This window comes from Pinus tabuliformis, chromosome 8 (assembly GCF_031772625.1).
Source record: "Pinus tabuliformis cultivar Carrire ecotype Pingquan chromosome 8, CPIR1, whole genome shotgun sequence".
Classification (NCBI taxonomy): domain Eukaryota; kingdom Viridiplantae; phylum Streptophyta; class Pinopsida; order Pinales; family Pinaceae; genus Pinus; species Pinus tabuliformis.
Genome location: NC_142294.1, coordinates 15,408,143 through 15,430,031, shown reverse-complemented (window position 1 = coordinate 15,430,031; position 21,889 = coordinate 15,408,143).

Genomic DNA, 21,889 nt, shown 5'->3' with positions numbered 1-21,889 from the left:
TTCCTCATCAGAGAAAGGGTTCAATCTCTGTATTTTCTCACCATGACTTTCTAATGTGGTCAAGGGAGTCTCTCTGTCCCTTTTTCTGCTAGTATCCTCCTTTTGTGGAGTTTGGAGGATTGATGCATCAACTGATGTTTCTTGCCTAGGAGGCGCCGTATTTTGTGCTTGCTGTTCTGTGAAAATTGGGGCCCCAACTGCCCCTTCTTGCTGTGGGGGTTGATCTTTGTCATGCTGCCCTTCTCCTTGCTGCAATTCCTGTTGTTGTTGTTCTACCTGCTGCTGCTGTTGCTGCACCTTGTCATGAGGTGGCTGCTCAGTCTCCATTTCCTTTTCCTTGCCCCTGCTAGATATATCTTCAGTGGCTTTGGGGGCTTGCTGATTTGCAGTCGAGGAGGATGCAACTTCTCCCACTTGTGTGCTTGGCAGTGAAAACACCTATGAACAAAGTTCAAGGTCAGCCATCTTTTTTAGATTCCTCACTGCTCTTTGATTCAACTCTTCTTGTGTAACCGGCTCTTCTAGGGTTCCTCTCCTCCATTTTTCTTGGTTTGCATGTTTTTCAATGTGAGGGATCTTTACATGATCATAGCCAGAGAGCTTACATTTGAGCCTTCTCAAAGTAATGAAGTGGTTGGGGTCATAAGGTTTCCAGAGGAAACTGGTTTGAAGTCCAAGGGACTCAAGCATCCTCTCTGCTTCTCTCCAACCTTCCTCCCTCTGGTTATAGACAAAGTGGCCAAGTTGGTTCCTGACTTTCAACTGTGCTTTCTTGCCTTTGCCTGAAAAGTGAAGCACATCAACATTGCCAAACTGCCTGAAGTATTCTAGGGCAAATAGCCTCATAGGCACATATTTGGGTAGTCTGTAGGGAGGCAGTTCACACCCATACATCCTGATGACGGTGTGGTGCTGGTAAAAGTACCAGTCCCCAATGCTGTATGATTTGGATAACTGCATGATCCTTTGCATTTCATCTGTGAGCCTCAGAGGAGGTGAGCCCATCATCATTGACATAGCTGGGTGGATGAACTGATCTATGAACTCACAATAAGTATAAGGAGTTTCAAATCTACAGTGGAAAACAGATGACCAATAGACCACTGATCTTGGATTGCCTTGGGCATCCTCTCTTTTGATTGGAAAAGAGAATTTCTGATGTTGATGATATAAGATCAAGTGGTAAATGTAAGAGGTATATCTGAAAACTCTTTCTCTTGCCAGGTTCATTAGTTGCTCATGTATTTTGTCTGCTATATAGGTGGCATAGTCATAGCAGATAGGAGACTTGCCAGGAGCAAACATGAGCATGATTACCAGCACAGTTTGATCAACAAACTCAATGGAGTTGTAGCCCAAAATGGGACTAATCATGTCTGCCAGATCTCTACCCAGTTGGTTGAGGTATACTTGATTGATAGGAGGATACTTCACAGAGTCAGAGCTAATGTATAGCTGGTTTAGTTTGGTGACCTGAGCATCTGTCATTCTGGCTCCTTGATTTATCAGGTCTACAAGTGATAGAGGGACCAGTTTCTTCTCAGTCCTGAAGCAGAGCATATCCTTGATAGCTTCTGGGGTGACATAAAACACAGCTGATCCTGAAGGGTCAAGAACTGCCCTCTGAGTGGGGTCATAGTTTTCAGCACACAGATGGATCAAATCAGGGAATTGGTTAACTTGAGGGAGCTTAAAAATAGGGAGGAATGAGTCCCATATGCCCAGCACATCTGTTCCAGCCTCATGCTTGGCCTTCAATTCATTGAGCAGGTGGATGTGGAACTTAGTACTCATCAGCATTTCCTCTGAAATCTGATAGTCCATGCCTAAAGAGACTGCCATTCCAATTGTCTCTGAGGGGCATTCAATGGAGCAACGTTCAACGTTATTGGAGCTACTGGTGGATCCATGATTTCTCCTAGGATTATGGATAGAGTTACTATGCAGAGCAACACAAAGAGTTTTCTTCAACAAAAAATGTGAATTGTATGGAACAGAGGGTGAGTGAGACAACTACAGCAATTGAAATACTGCTTGAAGTGCCAATAAGACCAATGTATGGTCTCAATCTGTCTTTTTTAACAGGTAGGTACAGTTTGAGTAAGCTGTTTCGCGATTGCGCGAACAAAGTACAGTTTTTTGTGAAAATATGGGCAAACAAGGCTCAGCTGGTGTTTTTCGAGCTCACAGTTGTAAATGGGGGCTAGGCACCAAGATTTCGCCGGTGAATTTGCGAGTTTTTTGTTGTTTAAGCTCTTTTGAGGGAATTCACAGACAAAGTAGGCATATGAAGGATTTATAATGGAAAATACCTGATGAAGAGCGAGCAATGGTCACGAATGACTATAGAAATAGTGCGCCAGAGGTCTCCGAGTTGATTTCAGCAAAGGTGGTGCAATTTTGGACATAAAATCATGCAGAGAAAGCAACAGATCTAGCGGCAAAAAGTATGAAAAAACGCGAAAATTGGCCTAAATATGGATTTTTGGCATATTGGCGCGTTTTTGGATGACGTCAGCATGACGTCATCAGGTGGGGTCAAGGTCGAATGACGTCAGCATGACGTCATCAGGTGAGGTGGCAGGCTGTGATTGGTCCACGGATATGATGAAGTGGCAAGACAGATCAGCATGGGGGCGGACGCAGGGGCTAACGCGACGGCAGGGTGGCACTGACATGGGTATGACGTGGTGGTGACGCCCGTTGGGCGGATCGACTGAAAACCGGGCGCGGTTAGCGGTTTCACATCGCACCGCTTATGATACGGAAGAGGGATTTGTCAGGCGTACCTCCGATAAGCTGTGGGGACGACGCGTGGCGGACGCCTGATGTCACCCTCTGATAGATATCGGAAGGTATCTGTCGGACGTCGGGGCCGGTCCGATATGGATTAGGGCCGTCCGATCAAAAGCGCTCGATCGGACGGTTGACGGGTCGCTGAGATGATCGGTGGATATGACAAGGGCCGGGATTATTTTAATATTTATTTTCGGGATCAGTGCTTGGCGGAAACTCTTGGGATATGGCGGGTTTAGAAAGGTTTTTCAATGTCCATTCAATGTAAAAATTTAAAAATAACCCGGCGCCCATACTTTGGATAAACGAAAAAAGTGGGTTTTTTGTTCATTTTTGCAAATTAAAGCGGGTATAGGTAGAACAAGGTCTTTTATAAGGTTTTCTTTGACAAATGAGGGTTTTAAGGGGCCAAATGGATTCAGATGAGGGGAGGGGGTTAGACTTAGGTTCAACAAAGTGACCAGATGCCAATTTGATCCCTGACAGAGGATTTATTGGCTATAATGCCAAGGGGAGGGATATTTATACAATGCTTGGGGTTTATACACCATGGTGTTATAATACTAGGAGAAAGGGAATCATAGGGGAATTATATAATAGATTTAGGGTTAAAATGGATGAAAGGAGTGGATGAGGGGAGATAACACTAAGTTTATTTGAAAATAACTTAGCTTAAGGAGTAGATCAAAATGAAAAGAGTTTTAGACAAGAAATGTGGCTTCTAATAGGACTAAGAACCACTAGAAACCACCAATTCTTTCATGAATATCAACTGATGAGGGGATGTTAGTAATGAATGGAGAGGGGAAAATTGGGAAGTTAGACATGCTTCTTTGCTTGCTGCAACCTGATGGAGAAGAAAGACTTCCCAATCCATTGACTTTGCTTTGTGAAATAGGTTAGCATACCTTCAATTGTAAGGAATGATACTTCTGCAACCCCAACTGCCTACCCATCTATTTGCCTAGCATTTTTTGCTTCTTCTTGGAGGGTACACTTAGGCTTGCAGACCCTCACTTGCCTTTTCTTTTCTTTGGCTTTTTCTTTTGTTTTTCTATCTACTTCTACCCTTATTTCTTCCAAGGTCCCAGATTAAGCTGTTGCGAGCCTTTCTTCTCTACCTAAACTACTTGTCTACCAAGATTAAACAGTTTGGACAGACTTCTTTCTCTATTCTACAACTGAAAATTCAAAACATGGCATGATCCAGATTAGGCTGTTGGACCACCCATCAAAATTTGAGTCCACATTAAGCTATAAGCACAGATTGTATTCTCTTGGAAATATGTGATCTTTGCATCATCAAAGCAGAGCATATTTGGACCTTTTCATTGCCAATCATGAAATATGAAACCTATTGGTATAGGTAGCTAACAGTGGCTCCACATGGGGATGGTTTTTCATTTGAAAGACCAAGAACAGCAGGTCAGATTGCCTTGGCCCTTGACTGCTCTTGCCAATCTTGAAGTTTGCTGCTTTGAAATGCCAAAATTGTGTGCTTCCCTTCTTGGTAGACCTTTTGATCCTATTTACCTTTTGCTGGCAGTTTAAGAAAACTTTGAGAAATTACATTTTTACATGTTGACAGAAAATAATATATACATCTGGATATGTACAAGGGAAAACTCCGGCTGCACTTATGGATGGTAGTCAAAATAGTGCTTGAGCATCCTGCCATTCACAGGACCTTCATCCAAATCAGTTTCATTAAGACCTTTAAGGAAATAAGTGTTGTTTCCTTGTACAGCTTGGACAGCAAATGGTCCTCTCCAAAGGGAATCAAATTTTCCATGTTTTCCCTTATCCTCTCTTCTTGAATCCCACTTGAGGACCTTGTCACCAATGTTGAAATCTTCTGCCTTAGTTCTCCTATCAAAGGCCTTCTTTAATTTTTCTTGTAGAACTTGAACTCTGCTGAAAACTTGGTCTCTAGTTTGCTGTAAACATATTATTTGATTGACTCTTCTTTGCATATCATTTGGTTCAACTTGGCTTTCTTGAAGAAGTTTCATAACAGGTACCCCTAGTGACGAGGGAAATTTGGCTTCCAATCCATAAACCAACTCATATGGGCTGGTCCCAATTGATCTCTTGGTTGTTAGTCTATCTACCCATAGAGCATTTACAAGCTTCTTATGCCAATTCTTTTTGTTCTCTTCTAGCACTTTCTTTATGATGTTTATCAGGCTTTTGTTTGATGACTCAGCAAGGCCATTACCTTGGGGATAGTATGCAGTAGAATGGCCTAAGGTAATGTGAAATTTGTGGTAGAAGTTCACCATTTTCTTGGATCTGAAAGCAGCAGCATTGTCTGTTATTATTTTGTCAGGGCATCCAAATCTAGCCAATATGTTGTTCTCCACGAACTGAATGATAGTGAAATCATTTGCTTGTCTGCATGGAACAGCTTCAATCCACTTAGTGAAGTAGTCTGTGGCTGTTAAAATCCATCTGTGTTGGCCTGAAGATGAGGGATTAATTTCCCCAATGAAATCCAAGCCCCATTGTTGAAAAGGTCTCTCTGTTGCAATAGGCCTCAAGGGAAGTGGCAGCAGATGTCTCTTTCCCTCAAACACTTGACATTTATGACATGAGGTTGTGAATTTCTTGACATCAGAGAACATGGTGGGCCAGTAGTAACCAGCCCTTAGTATTTTATCCACAGTGGACTTCCAGTACAAGTGTCCACCACAGTCACCTGCATGAAATTCCTTTATGATATTGTCAGTTTCATTCTCAATTAGGCAGTTTAGCAATATGCCTTCATGGTTTTTCCACAATACATTTCCATCCATAACACAGAATTTAGAAGCTTTCATTTTTAAGAACCTACATTTAGTTCTGGACAATCCTTGGGGAGCACACAGGTTTTGCAATACATAACATATATCAGAGTACCAAGGGGATTGTTCAAAGGCTACATTGATCCGTGGAGTCGCCAGCTCCGTTTCACTGTCCAACTGGTTGATGTCTGAGGCTTGGAAATTTTCTTTTGTCATTAGTTTGGCCAAACCTTGCCCTTTTATTAGTTTTGTAGGTTTTATCTCAATATCAAATTCCAAGATGTTGGCAATCCACTTTCCTCTTCTGCCCTCTAAATTTTCTTGGGTGAGAATGTCTTTGACAATAGGACTTGGCACATAGGCTATAACATGTGAATAAAGGATGTAAATCCTAAACTATTTGATAGCTTTGACCAAAGCATAAGCTTGCTTTTCCATGATTTGATATTTTAAAGGTGCATCTCTAAGAGCTCTGCTAAAGAAAGAAATTGGCTTCTCATTTCCTTGGTCATCTTTCTGTAACAAAACAGCAGCAATAGTATGCTGGGAGGCAAAAGAGAAAATGATAAATTCTCTGTCAAATTGAGGATTGGTCAAGACTGGGGTTTGGGTAAGGGCCAGTTGTATACCTTCAAAGGCTTGATTGGCTTCAACAGTCCATTTTACTTTCGAATCCTTCTTTAGCATGTTATTTAGCAATCTGATCAACTCTGCTAAGTTTGGGATAAACCTTCTCAAGAAATTGATTTTTCCCAAGAATCCTTGCAACTCTTTGATATTTCTTGGGTGGGGCATTTGTAAGATAGCCTGTATCCTATCTGGATCAATTCTAATGCCATCTTTAGAAATGATGTGGCCCAAGAGTTTACCTTCCTCTAAACCAAACAGGGATTTCTTGGGATTCAAGGAAATTCCATATTTCCTGCAAGTTAGGAAAATCTACCTTAAGTGTTTTAAATGTTCTTGGTCAGATTTTGAAAAAGGGGTGAGGTCATCTAAGTAAATGACTAAAAATTCATGAATCTCCTTGGAAAAAGCAATATCCATTGCTCTTTGAAATGTTGCCCCTGCATTTTTCAATCCAAAAGGCATTTTTACATATTTGAAAGTTCCCCATGGGGTTGTAAATGCTGTTTTGTCTTGATCATTAGGGTGCACTAGGATTTGGTTGAAGCCTGAGAATCCATCCAGTAATGAGATCCTTGAGGCCCCTACCACTCTTTGGAGAATGTGATCCATCTTGGGTAAGGGATAATTGTCTTTGAGGGATACTTGATTCAAGTTCCTAAGATCCACACACAACCTTATTTCACCCGTTTTCTTTCTTGTAGGGACCAAGTTTGAAATTCACTCAGAGAATCTGATTGGTGCTATGATGCCTGCCTTGAACATTTTATGTACCTCTTGTTCCATTGCTGGGAGAAGCATAGGATTGATTCTCCTCAATTTTTGTTTAAAGGGTTTTTGATCAGGCTTGAGAGGGATAGTATGCTGGATAACAGAGGTATCATAGGACTTTAGGTCCTCATAACTCCATGCAAAAACATCCTGGAACTCTTTAAAGAGGTCAATGTATTTAGGCTTTTGATCAGGAGGTAGAGATGCAGACAATTTTATTATTTTGAGTTTGTCAATGGTACCAATGTTGCATTCTTCAATGGCTGCATTTAAGGGTTGCATCTTTGGTTTTCTGGGAATATCATTTGAATCAAAGATGTCCTCTAGTGGAGTTAAGCCTGTTGGCAGAAAATTGTCTTTCAGCTCTATGATTTCAGTTTCAGCCTTGGCCACTTCTTCACAACTGATTGATTGAATTTGCTGAATGCTTTCCTTGTTGAAAATTGTGGGATTTAGCATTTGTTTTGCTGTTCTAGGTGATATTGGGTGAGTAATCTGTTGAAACTGTATTTGTGATGGACTTTCTCTTTCAAGTATTTGTGATTGACTTGCTGTATCAAGTATTTGTGATTGACTTGCTGTATCAGTGTCAATATTTAATCCTGCAAATTCTTGTTGCAGAGTTAAAAAATGGTTTATTTGCTTGTCGTCCTCAAACACTTGCCAATCATTAACATTGTTTGGAATGGAGGGTCTGTGTTTTACCTCAGCTATAAAACAATGATGGGGCTCAAAAGGCAGCTTGCAGGTACTTGCAAATGTGGCTAAACTATGAGCATGCAGATTGTGGGTTCTAGGAATTTTAGTGATTTGGAATTCAGAGAAAAAGTTTAGTACTTCGGCAACAACAGACCTATAAGACCTCAGTCTTTTGTCATTGGTGACAAAATTTCCCTTCACTTGTTGGATAACTAAATCTGAATCACCCATGATTGAAACCCTGGCAGCTTGTAAGAACTTTACTAACTTGAGGCCTAGTAAAAGAGCTTCATATTCTGCCATATTATTTGTACATCTGAAGTTTAATCTATAGGCTCTGCCTTCTGCATGACTATTTTCTTTATTGTGTACCCAAACTCCAGCTCCTGCCCCTAATTTGTTGACTGAGCCATCAAATTCAAGGAACCATAGAATATCCTGTTGGGAAGGAGATTTAATGATCTGTTCATGGGCTGACAATGTAAGTAGAAGTTCTGGTTTTTCATCTGGCTTGTCTTCTAGGACAGGTTCATCATTTGATTGGGTATGCTTGATATTTAGAACAGTAGCAGCGTCTAGCATTTGATTGACTGTTGTTTCATGGGTGGTAATTCTTTCATTAGAGTCTTCCTCTTGTATGAATATCTTGGTTTCAACATCATTTTTTGAGGGAGTTGTGCTGTTATTGAAGAGAATGTATGAGTCTATGTCTGAATGGACAACATATATGGGAAAGTTTTGAGGCTTTTCTTCACTGCTGACCATGTATTTCATGAGTGTTTCTCTGTACAGTCTTTTTGGTTGCCCAAAAACAGAAATGGTGGCATATGACATGTCCAATTGTAGGGAACCTTGGAGTTTAGCTCCCCATGATCTTGATAACAACATCCCATACTTAGGTGGGATATCGGCAACTACAACATCCATTAGAATGGTTTTGTTTGGGTATTGAACCAGAGACACACATAAATCTTTTATGAGGCCTAAACACTTGACTTAGATGGAGTCAAAGGAAAACAGGTCCTTGTATGGTCTTGTTATATCTAGATTCAATCTCTCCATGACTGCCTTTGGCATGAGATTGTGAGAGGCACCTGAGTCAAACATTGCATTATGTAATATTTTATCATGAATATGTAAGCTGACATAAAAAGGTAATACCCCTGTGACTACTGTTTTTCCATCCACTTCTGGGCCAAACAGGAGTTCTGGGGTGTCATCCAACACATTGACATCATCTTTGTTGCTAGTGAGTTGAAGGGACTTCTTGATCTGTTGTTTATAGATATCATGTTTGGCTAGTTCTGAGAGAGGAATTGCTATCTTTAGTTTGCCAATTTCAGTTTCTAGGTCAAAGGGTTTTTCATATTGGGTCTTGGGGTTATGGATAGCAGTCCTTTCCTTGCTCACTAGATCTTCTTCTTGATTTTTATCTTGATTTTGGGACCTATCCTTTTTACTCATCTCTTGAGGAGTAATATTTAAATTAGGGTGAGAGGATGAAGTAGCCATAGGCTGTTGTTTTAAGGACAATGGTTCAGTAATCTCTTCAATAATTACTTGTTCTGCAGGTGAATTTGTTTTGTCATTAGGCTCTGTGACTATGGCTCTTTTAGGCTGTTGATTATCCTTTATCTTTTCAGGCTGGTTTACATTCACAGTTCTGCTCCTCAGCTTGTATTATTTATGGACTTCATAAACAACAGTGTCATAGCCTTGTTTAAAGTCGAAGGATTCACCTGATTTAGTTTGGAATAGTTTGATTTCATCATCCTCATGATCTTCTTGTGTTAAGAAAACTTGACTTTCACCATCTAGACCCATTAAATCAATTTGAGAATCTTCATTGGGTTCAGTTGATGTGGAAGTTTCTGCATAATTTTCTTGGAAAGGGGGTCTTATGTCTTGGTCAACACTGGTCTTGCCAACGTTTGGGTTTTGAGTTCTCCTAAAATTTGGATTCCTAGGAGGGTTGTTTTGTGGCACTTCCCATGATGATTTTCTCTCAATCGATTCCACTCTATCACCCAATCTTTTCATTCCAGTGAGTATTGCATCCAGCTTTTGATCAAAGGCAGAGGGTTCCTCTTTAAAAACAGTCCCCTTTTCCAACCTTGCTCTGTTTCTTTTGGCAATTAGGTTGGCTTCCACTGTAACAGCAACCCTTTGGGCCTCTGCAAGGGATTGAGGATCTCTTTCCTTTAACTGATAGGCCATGTCAGGGTCAAAACCATCAGGGAATTTGTACAAAGCTAAATCAGGAGGGGGTCTTAAATTTTGTGGGATTGCGTTATATACATTGTTAAATCTTGCACAATATTCCAAAACAGTCTCTTGGGGACCTCTTTTGATAGTGTCATATTCCCCAAGTATGTGCATAGGATCCTTCTTCTTCTCCTATCTACTAGTAAAGGCTTGATACAGCTCATCAGGAGTTGTGATGGAGTTTGCATTCAGGGATCTAAACCAAGTTCTTACATCCCCAGTTAGGCTTTGAACAAACATCCTCATTCTCACACTGTCATCATCTATTTCATAGGTCTCAAAATGGTCTTGCATCCTTTTGGCATTCTGGACAGCTGTCAGAGGGCCATTAGAGTCAAAATATGAGATTTTGGTTTGATAATCTTGGGGTAGGGCTGCAGCATTAGCTGGTATTTGCAAGGGTGCATATCTGTTAGCCATATTTACAGGGTTTAGAGGATTAACAGGGGCAGCTGGGGTAATAGGTAAGGGTGAACCTAGAGTTTTGGTCAAAGGGATATGTGCAGTGGGTGAAAATGTGAGGGGAGGACTTTGAGATGTAGATGGTGAACTAGGGGAACTAGGGGTAGACCGGAAAAGGACCTTGCATGGAGTAGAGATAAGGCTGGGATGATCTGAATCTGAGGTTAAATCAGCAGGCTGCTCCTGCCTTTGCTGCCTCCTAATGTTTCTAGGGATAGTATTTGGATTATCAACAATGATGGGTGGATTAGGGTCAGGATTTGCCCTAGTATGCCGCGGATTTTTCTTGGGAGCCAGCTTCTAACCGTTTTTTAGGATTTTATAGGAAGTTTTTATATCTGCAAGGACTGGATAAAGATTTTGGAATGGCTATATATATTTCAAAGCTAAAATGAAGATTCACCGAAAAAAACTCTTCCTTAAAGCTGTCAACGTGACACAGAAACAGTGTTGAAGGCCTCCTGACTGATTTCAGGCTTGATTTGTAGCTTTGAGAGATGAATAGAAATTGGAAAATCCTAAGAAGTCCCCAGTGGAGTCGCCAATTATGTTAACACCCAGGTTGTTCCCTATGACTCCCAAGGGAATATGGCCGGGGTAACCACTAACCAATCTTTGGACCACAGTTTCTAGCCAAACTGTAATCAGAGAGGGCTCTCTCTTTATAATTTGTCTCTGTTTTGATAGGATTTTAGGCTAGCTATTATGCTTAGGTTTTGGTTTATGTTTTGGTTGAAGGACTTCTTTCAGGGCTTAAGATGTAGTGTTCAGAGAGTAGTATATCATTGGGCAATGGAGTCTAGAGCTATGAAATGCTTTGAAATGCTGGAGTGATGATGTTCAGACTGCAGGGCCTATTGTGTATCTCAAACAAACAAATTTAAACTTAAGTGGTGATGCATGGTCATCCAACAGAAAGCAGTTAAGAATTCTCTATTGAGCTGGTGGTGTGAAAGCGAAACATGTTGCACAGGAGCAGACTTGAATTCCTGAAGCAAAGGTCACTGTGAAAGATATATTCTGAAAGTGCAGCAATTAAGAATTACACTTATCAAGATTATAGCTGAAGAAAAACATTCATTAACAACATAGATTGAACTCAGGGTATTGCATGAATAATTCCTGAAAGTTATTCTTTTTCTTTTTTGTCAAACACTTAGAAATTAGAAACATATATGGATTTTAATAGATTAAAAATAGATAACAGAGAGAGTTACAGAAACTTATTGTATTGTGAAATACACAGGAATCCTGTAGTTTTCAACAGCCACCAAAACACATTCAACACTTCAGAACTCCGAGAAATTCCATCACTTTCTTTATTAAATTCTGAAAGGATTACAGCATAAGAACTTCTTCAAGAGAAATCAACAACAACCCCTCCAAGCTTGTAAGAGGGGAAAATATATACAAACAGTATTACAAAATATCTCAGGTGTTGAGTCATCTGAGAAATGAAATATCTTCGCCAACTTTTCAAGATATTTAGATAAGAAAGTTATTAGATCATTGAATACAAAGTAAATGCATCTTTATGTTTGTCAGAAGATATTTTGGCCTTTGGAGGCCACTGAGTCGGTTGGAGTGATCTGCATAAATACTGAGAAATGCGCTTTTGGAGTTGTCCTGTTGTAGCTTCTCGGCTTGGACACCTGTAGCTCCCTACCTTGCTTTGTTGGCCGAAATTTCTGCTGAGTTGGCGCAGCCTTTATCTTTAATGTATGCTGATTCTTTTTAAACTGTCCTGTGTATGACAGTTTTCATTTTCCATGAACAAAATTTGTTGAGTGGCATCCTGTTTATAAAATCGTCTGTATGGCATTGGTCCACCATTCTAGTGTAGGTAGTTGATGCCTGAGAATTGCATCCATGGTCTCCTCTGCCGCTGTATATTTGTAAAAATTGGGAGGCACCTCAAACAGGTGTTTGATTTCAATCATTATAAAAAATAAATTTTCTACTCTGTTGTAGAGAGTCTGTCCTGTGGCTAGCCCTGTATCTTCTGAGGTGCTGGGCTTCTCGTTGATCTGACTTATGGAAAATGTGTTAACCCTTTTGGCATACTAGTCATGTGTGAACAATCTCCCTGCGCTGTTCAGTAAGCTAGGGAGCCCTCTGTTTTCTAACACCTGAAATTTCTCCATAAACCTGTTCACCTCAGTCTGCATGTCCTGGGTTCTTCTCTCCAATGTCTGCACTAAGTTTCTCAGTGTGAGAACCCTCTTGATTAACTGAATGTGCTCAGTTCTGTTTGAAATTCCCATGGCAGCCAACTGAGTGCTTGTCCTATTGTTAAGCACATTAATCATCCTGGTGGCTATTTCAGGCATGTTGCTTAGAGTAGCTCTTGATCTTTGAATCTCATTCTGTGCTTTTGGAATGAGCTCTAACTGCTCATGGATTGTTTCAATGTATTGCCATTGCTCATTAATAGATTGGCCAATGTTGGCCCACAACAATATTTTAAGCTCAGCCACCACCTTATCTAATTTGAGCTCATTTTCTATCTCTTTGATTCTGTCTTTGAGGGCTTTTATCTCCCTGCCCTTTTCTGCCACAGACTGCTTGGATTTGTCATATCTTTCATTGACCTTGGCTAGTTTCTCCTTGGCCTCATTCAATTCTGTCATTTGTGCTTCCAAGGCCTGGATCTCATTCCTCAGGTTTTGCATGTCCAGGCTTGGGGCCTGCTCTGTTGTTGGTGGTGCTGCTGAGGTGGGTGTTGCTGCTTGTTCTGTTTGCTGAGGAGGAGGAATAGTAATTGGAGCAGTTTCCTCAAGGTTTATTACTTCAGGAGGAGGCTGGCAGGTCTGACCTTCTTCTCTTTGCTTCAAGGCTGCCTGTAATGCTGCCTGTGCAGCCTCTGATTCTCCCAGCTTTTCTTGTGTCTGGATAAGCTGCTTGTAGAGAGACACCAGCAAGGCTGTGGCATCTTTATCATGCCTCTGCTGCGCAACCTCATCTGTTTGAGGGTGAATTGTGGCTGGCATTTTGATCTTTTTCTTCAAAGCAGCCATGTTTGCATCCCTTAACTTGAATATCTCCTGGATGCCCTTGATATCTTTGGGATCATTCCCAATCTCAATAATTATATATTCTAAGGAGCTAATTCTTTTGTCCTTAGCCTGTGATGATGCCCTTTCCAACTCAAGTTGGGCAGCTGTATTATTAAGGCTATTTTCCAGCCTATAATTGTCCAAGGTTTTGTCTGCCAAGGAGGCATACACCATCTCACCCGTTTGTTTGTGTAGCTCAATTTTGTCCATCGGGTGGATGTCCTTGGCCAGGACCTCAAGATTGGTACTTATATAATCTGCAGGGGACTGGGGCTGTGCTACAGCTGGCAAGAAATGACTCATGATCATTTTTCCTTCACTAACATCAAAAGCAGACATCAGTCTTTGCTGGTTAGTGGGAGCCATCTTTAGCAAATGATTGTAGAGCTATATTTTTATGGGCTCATTCCTTTTCTTTATGTCTATGAACTGCTGTTTGATGCTTAGTTCACCCTCCCTCTGCTGGCTAGAGGATCTGACTTCTCCTCCCACAGTTCTGTTTTGTTCCTCTTCAAAGGAACTTGCAGATGCTTCCCTGCTAGGTGGGCCCATGCCCAGAGACTGCCCTGTTGGCATTTCCTCATCAGAGAAAGGGTTCAATCTCTGTCTTTTCTCACCATGACTTTCTAATGTGGTCAAGGGAGTCTCTTTGTCCCTTTTTCTGCTAGTATCCTCCTTTTGTGGAGTTTGGAGGATTGATGCATCAACTGATGTTTCTTGCCTAGGAGGCACCGTATTTTGTGCTTGCTGTTCTGTGAAAATTGGGGCCTCAACTGCCCCTTCTTGCTGTGGGGGCTGATCTTTGTCATGCTGCCCTTCTCCTTGCTGCAATTCCTGTTGTTGTTGTTCTACCTGCTGCTGCTGTTGCTGCACCTTGTCATGAGGTGGTTGCTCAGTCTCCATTTCCTTTTTCTTGCCCCTGCTAGATATATCTTCAGTGGATTTGGGGGCTTGCTGATTTACAGTCGAGGAGGATGCAACTGCTCCCACTTGTGTGCTTGGCAGTGAAAACACCTGTGAACAAAGTTCAAGGTCAGCCATCTTGTTTAGATTCCTCACTGCTCTTTGATTCAACTCTTCTTGTGTAACCGGCTCTTCTAGGGTTCCTCTCCTCCATTTTGCTTGGTTTGCATGTTTTTCAATGTGAGGGATCTTTACATGATCATAGACAGAGAGCTTATATTTGAGCCTTCTCAAAGTAATGAAGTGGTTGGGGTCATAAGGTTTCTAGAGGAAACTGGTTTGAAGGCCAAGGGACTCAAGCATCCTGTCTGCTTCTCTCCAACCTTCCTCCCTCTGGTTATAGACAAAGTGGCCAAGTTGGTTCCTGACTTTCAACTATGCTTTCTTGCCTTTGTCTGAAAAGTGAAGCACATCAACATTGCCAAACTGCCTGAAGTATTCTAGGGCAAATAGCCTCATAGGCACATATTTGGGTAGTCTGTAGGGAGGCAGTTCACACCCATACATCCTGATGATGGTGTGGTGCTGGTAAAAGTACCAGTCCCCAATGCTGTATGATTTGGATAACTGCAGGATCCTTTGCATTTCATCTGTGAGCCTCGGAGGAGGTGAGCCCATCATCATTGACTTAGCTGGGTGGATGAACTAATCTATGAACTCACAATAAGTATAAGGAGTTTCAAATCTACAGTGGAAAACAGATGACCAATAGACCACTGATCTTGGATTGCCTTGGGCATCCTCTCTTTTGATTGGAAAAGAGAATTTCTGATGTTGATGATATAAGATCAAGTGGTAAATGTAAGAGGTATATCTGAACACTCTTTCTCTTGCCAGGTTCATTAGTTGCTCATGTATTTTGTCTGCTATATAGGTGGCATAGTCATAGCAGATAGGAGACTTTCCAGGAGAAAACATGAGCATGATTACCAGCACAGTTTGATCAACAAACTCAATGGAGCTGTAGCCCAAAATGGGACTAATCATGTCTGCCAGATCTCTACCCAGTTGGTTGAGGTATACTTGATTGATAGGAGGATACTTCACAGAGTCAGAGCTAATGTATAGCTGGTTTAGTTTGGTGACCTGAGCATCTGTCATTCTGGCTCCTTGATTTATCAGGTCTACAAGTGATAGAGGGACCAATTTCTTCTCAGTCCTGAAGTAGAGAATATCCTTGATAGCTTCTGGGGTGACATAAAACACAGCTGATCCTGAAGGGTCAAGAACTACCCTCTGAGTGGGGTCATAGTTTTCAGCACACAGATGGATCAAATCAGGGAATTGGTTAACTTGAGGGAGATTAAAAATAGGGAGGAATGAGTCCCATATGCCCAGCACATCTGTTCCAACCTCATGCTTAGCCTTCAATTCATTGAGCAGGTGGATGTGGAACTTAGTACTCATCAGCATTTCCTCTAAAATCTGATAGTCCATGTCTGCCAGAGACTGCCATTCCAATTGTCTCTGAGGGGCATTCAATGGAGCAACGTTCAACGCTATTGGAGCTACTGGTGGATCCATGATTTCTCCTAGGATTATGGATAGAGTTGCTATGCAGAGCAACACAAAGAGTTTTCTTCAACAAAAAATGTGAATTGTATGGAACAGAGGGTGAGTGAGACAGCTGCAGCAATTGAAATACTGCTTGAAGTGCCAATAAGACCAATGTATGGTCTCAATCTGTCTTTTTTAATAGGTAGGTACAGTTTGAGTAAGCTGTTTCGCGATTGCGCGAACAAAGTACAGTTTTTTGTCAAAATATGGGCAAACAAGGCTCAGCGGGTGTTTTTCGATCTCACAGTTGTAAATGGGGGCTAGGCACCAAGATTTCGCCAGTGAATTTGCAAGTTTTTTTTGTTGTTTAAGCTCTTTTGAGGGAATTCACAGACAAAGTAGACATATGAAGGATTTATAATGGAAAATACCTTATGAAGAGCGAGCAATGGTCACGAATGACTGTAGAAATAGCGCGCCAGAGGTCTCCGAGTTGATTTCAGCAAAGGTGGTGCAATTTTGGACGTAAAATCATGCAGAGAAAGCAACAGCTCTAGCGGAAAAAAGTATGAAAAAACGCGAAAATTGGCCTAAATATGGATTTTTGGCATATTGGCGCGTTTTTGGATGACGTCAGCATGACGTCATCAGGTGGGGTCAAGGTCGGATGACGTCAGCATGACGTCATCAGGTGAGGTGGTAGGCTGTGATTGGTCCACGGATATGATGAAGTGGCAAGACAAATCAGCATGGGGGCGGACGCAGGGGCTGACGCGACGGCGGGGTGGCACTGACGTGGTGGTGATGTCGGCTGGGCGAATCGACCGAAAACCGGGAGCGGTTAGCGGTTTCACATCACACCACTTATGATACAGAAGAGGGATTTGTCAGGCGTACCTCTGATAAGCTGTGGGGACGACGCGTGGCGGAGGCCTGACGTCACCCTCTGACAGATATCAGAAGGTATCTGTCGGACGTCGGGGCTGGTTCGATATGGATTAGGGCCATCTGATCAAAAGCGCTCGATCGGATGGTTGATGGGTCGTTGAGATGATCGGTGGTTATGACAAGGGGCGGGATTATTTTAATATTTATTTTCGGGATCAGTGCTTTGCGGAAACTCTTGGGATATGGCGGGTTTAGAAAGGTTTTTCAATGTCCATTCAATATAAAAATTTAAAAATAACCCGGCGCCCATACTTTGGATAAACGAAAAAAGTGGGTTTTTTGTTCATTTTTGCAAATTAAAGCGGGTATAGGTAGAACAAGGTCTTTTATAAGGTTTTCTTTGACAAATGAGGGTTTTTAAGGGGCCAAATGGATTCAGACGAGGGGAGGGGGTTAGACTTAGGTTCAACAAAGTGACCAGATGCCAATTTGATCCCTGACAGAGGATTTATTGGCTATAATGCCAAGGGGAGGGATATTTATACAATGCTTGGGGTTTATACACCATGGTGTTATAATACTAGGGGAAAGGGAATCATAGGGGAATTATATAATAGAGTTAGGGTTAAAATGGATGAAAGAAGTGGATGAGGGGAGATAACACTAAGTTTATTTCAAAATAACTTAGCTTAAGGAGTAGATCAAAATGAAAAGAGTTTTAGACAAGAAATGTGGCTTCTAATAGGACTAAGAACCACTAAAAACCACCAATTCTTTCATGAATATCAACTGATGAGGGGATGTTAGTAATGAATGGAGAGGGGAAAATTGGGAAGTTAGACATGCTTCTTTGCTTACTGCAACCTGATGGAGAAGAAAGACTTCCCAATCCATTGACTTTGCTTTGTGAAATAGGTTAGCATACCTTCAATTGTAAGGAATGATACTTCTGCAACCCCAACTGCCTACCCATCTATTTGCCTAGCATTTTTTGTTTCTTCTTGGAGGGTGCACTTAGGCTTGCAAACCCTTACTTGCCTTTTCTTTTCTTTGGCTTTTTCTTCTGTTTTTCTATCTACTTCTACCCTTATTTCTTCCAAGGTCCCAGATTAAGCTGTTGGGAGCCTTTCTTCTCTACCTAAACTACTTCTCTGCCAAGATTAAACAGTTTGGACAGACTTCTTTCTCTATTCTACAACTGAAAATTCAAAACATGGCATGATCCAGATTAGGCTGTTGGACCATCCATCAAAATTTGAGTCCACATTAAGCTATAAGCACAGATTGTATTCTCTTGGAAATATGTGATCTTTGCATCATCAAAGCAGAGCATATTTTGACCTTTTCATTTCCAATCATGAAATATGAAACCTATTGGTATAGGTAGCTAACACAACATACAAGCATACACACCATTAGTATCATACACATGAGGCACAAGGTTTTTACATGGAAACCCTTTCGAGAAAAAAACACCAAATATTATTGTTGTTATTGATGTAAATAAGCGCACCTACTATATTACATCCATCTATTTTGTGAGCGCCCACCCATAAGAAGCACCAACTCCCTTTGATTGTTTGCTAGCACTGACTAGCAGGAAGCAAAAACTCCCTCTTTTTGTAGACACTTGTCTAGCTTACCAGAAGCACTATGTGAGGTACCAACCTCATGGACTTTTTGCAAGCACCAGCTTGTAGCTCCTTGGATTTTTGCAAGCCAAATTGCAGGAGGAACCAACCCCCAAGCCTTCTCAAGTACTCACTAGAGATGGAAGCACCAACTTCCTGTATGCAGGGACCAACCCACACTCAAATAGGAATCGTATATTCATTGTAAATGGCAGCCACTCTCCCTGATCTCAGCTTTTTTCTGTGCTCACTTTGCAGCAACACCCTGATCTGTTGAACGATGGTCACTCATCGTAGTACATGCATCTTTGTCCTCTTCTCTACATTAGCATGTTGTCATCTCACAACCTTTTTCTCTCCTCAGTAGAGGCTCATCTCTAAGCCATCTTTCTCTGCACAGGCACCTTCGGCCTTTCTCACAGCATAGACACTTTTAGCCTTCTTGCCCAACACATATGACTTCATTTCTCACATAGCACATGAAACTATGGCCCCTCTCACAGCATCACACAAGAAACTTCCACCTTACACATAGCGCACAGGAAACTTTCGCCTTTACTCACAGTAGTGTAGCTCTCGAGGTCTCTTACCTTTGCATAGGCACTCTTCGCCTTACTCTACAGAACTGGCTCTCACTCACCCTTACATAGAAATTGACACACTTAGATATTTTCCACTTATCTCACTCGAAACTATGTTTCTTTCCCCCCATTTTCTCATCTAATCTTCTGGGTTTTGTTCCTCTGCTACCCCCCGATCGATGCTGCCACACTTTCTTTTGTTCACACTGTGTGAGTGTACCTCGGCATGGCTCTTCCATTCTAATATTTCATATGACTTGGTCTCTTCCACTGCATTAACCATGAGAATGGGAACCTAACAGTTTCTCCATACTGAGAATGAATTCTCAGTCCACCTACACACTCCAACCAGGCACAGTCCTCTCTGTGAACAACACTCTTATCATTGTGGCTCTCCATTCTTATTCATGGTTTCACATAGTTTGATTGTCCTCAACATGGCTTCTCAATAGATTTAGGCATGGAATTCCTTTTTTTTTTGCATCTCCTATCAATTTCTTGTCACATTGCAGAAACAGTGATCGACCTTGCAGTCCTTCACCACCTGACTACATGGAGCTCCATGCTGAGAAATTAATTCTCAGATGACCTCAAGGAATACCCAACACTCTTTCCTAAATATCATGGTCCTTTCTGCCTTGACCCAACGATCTTTTACGGTCATCATTATTCCCGAGACCAACTCCTTTTCCTCTATAGTTAATCTCACAGTTGCCGACCCATACGCATTTACCTCTCTGTATTGCGCTATCGGAGGAATTCCACATCACAACTTCATAGTACTGTAATGTTCATTCCAGAGCAATCCTTTGTTATGCTTTGTGCACTTGGCTCTATGGATTGACATGACCAAGAGCCTACCCAATATAGGAAGTTCCCATTGTTGGAACTTTTTCAATAACCAATTGTTCTGAAGTTTTGATATCCTAATCCTCTGATTGTCGAGCTCCTTCTGTTTAGCCCTCACAGTGCACTTCTCACCTTAGGACAGTTTCCTGTGACCTGCCACTTAGCATTATGGTTCTTAAGCCTTCAGAATCTTGTCAGGGGCCATTCTCCCTTTTTTAACTTCTACGCACACTTGCTTCTTTGACCTCTCATTAGCATGTGCCAGCCCAATATCGGAATCCCTTCTATATAAGAAGTTTTCCAAACTCCAACTGTTCTAGAGCACCAATGTCTTCAACCTCCAATTGCTAACTTCTAATAAGATGTCATCACTTCATATGGCGACTCCTTAGTGGTGACATGTGTCACCAAGTTCTGTCCCATTAGCCTACCCGATCAGGTTGAATATCCCTACCACATGTCCTATTGTACGGTCGCGTCATGTTGACACCAAATTCCATTATACCTTATTGGAGCCAACTAGATGCTGCCATGTGTCATTATCGAAGCCAATCACATGTTGCCATGTATCCTTATTGGAGCCAATCATATCCTACTAGAGAAGAGAGAGGAGGACCCATCAACCTTGGTTTTGCATTGGAATCCTTTGTTAAACTTCCTTTGGAATTCCTCAGCCTTTTAAACGCTTATCAGTAATTATCGATATGGTAATATTTTAAAGGTTCCTCACTTGAAAAAGTTCTGATATTGCGATCTTTGTTATGTCGATGTTCTGATACGTCGATCCTCAGGATTTTGATATCCTCCAACCTCCAATACAACCTGATTCGATGTATCACACCTCTGATATTTTTATATCACTGATATGTTGACCTCTGACATTCCAATGCATTGATACACCATTCTTTGCGCTTCCAATCTCCTGTTGCATCGATACTCTGACCTTCCATCATCGACACACCAATATTCTGGCCTCTGATCATTGATACGCCAATATGTTGACCTCTGATCACTGATGCGCTAATATGCTTATGTGTTGATCTTCCGATCTCTAATATGTTGGACCTCTGATATTCCAGCCTTCTTAGGACTTCAAGTCCCTGATCATTGGCAAGCCATAACTTTTGAACGAGGAATCCATTTCTGGACTTCCGCATATCATTGGAAATATCTTCCAGATAAATTTCCAATGGAGAGGCTTTGATGTAGTTTTTGAGCCCATATTCTACCTCTACAACGGATTCAAAATCTCTATAATTATTCTTCTCCTTGAGCGTACATACAATTGAACTCACAACCACCAAGGTAATCCTCTACATGAAGCCTGTAGCTACCATGGAATTCCATCTGGTCCATCACTCTAACCATAATTTGATTGCTTCTCCAATAATTCTGATACTGTGATGATTTTCTTCATGAAGCATGTAGTTATCATGAGATTCATCCTGATCCATCACTAGCAACATCTGTTACGCCAAGCATTCAAGATAATCTGGTTGACATCAATGCCAACACTCCTGCCAGCAGTTAGGTAATGCTCCAGCCAATATTTAGGCACTGCTCTTGCCAACAGTTAGGCAATGCCAATTTCCCAACACATCTCCCCATCATGATTGTTGACATCAATGCCAACACACTTGCAGATGCCTTCACTAGGCCACTTAACATCCAGGCAATGCGAACTATACAACACTTCTCGGGTGTGTTGTTTAGGGTGGACAACCTTTTAGGGTAAGAAGGTGTATTGGCTTGAGGGGCACTTTCTTCCTTATCTTCTTCAATCTCTCCGGGTGGAGAAGGTGGATGACCATTTGGGAGCACCTTCCTAAACCAAAGGTTGATCTCTTATAATTCCAAAACATAGGCAAGATAGTATGTCTCCCCACTATAAACCTATTGTATCTACTTATTATTCATGTTCGAATTGGGTTGAGTAGTACTTTGAGGTTTCTTAGGTGGGTTACGGTGAGGGATATGTGGTTGAGGCTAAGGTGGAGGAATTAAAGAAATATTTTGGGTTT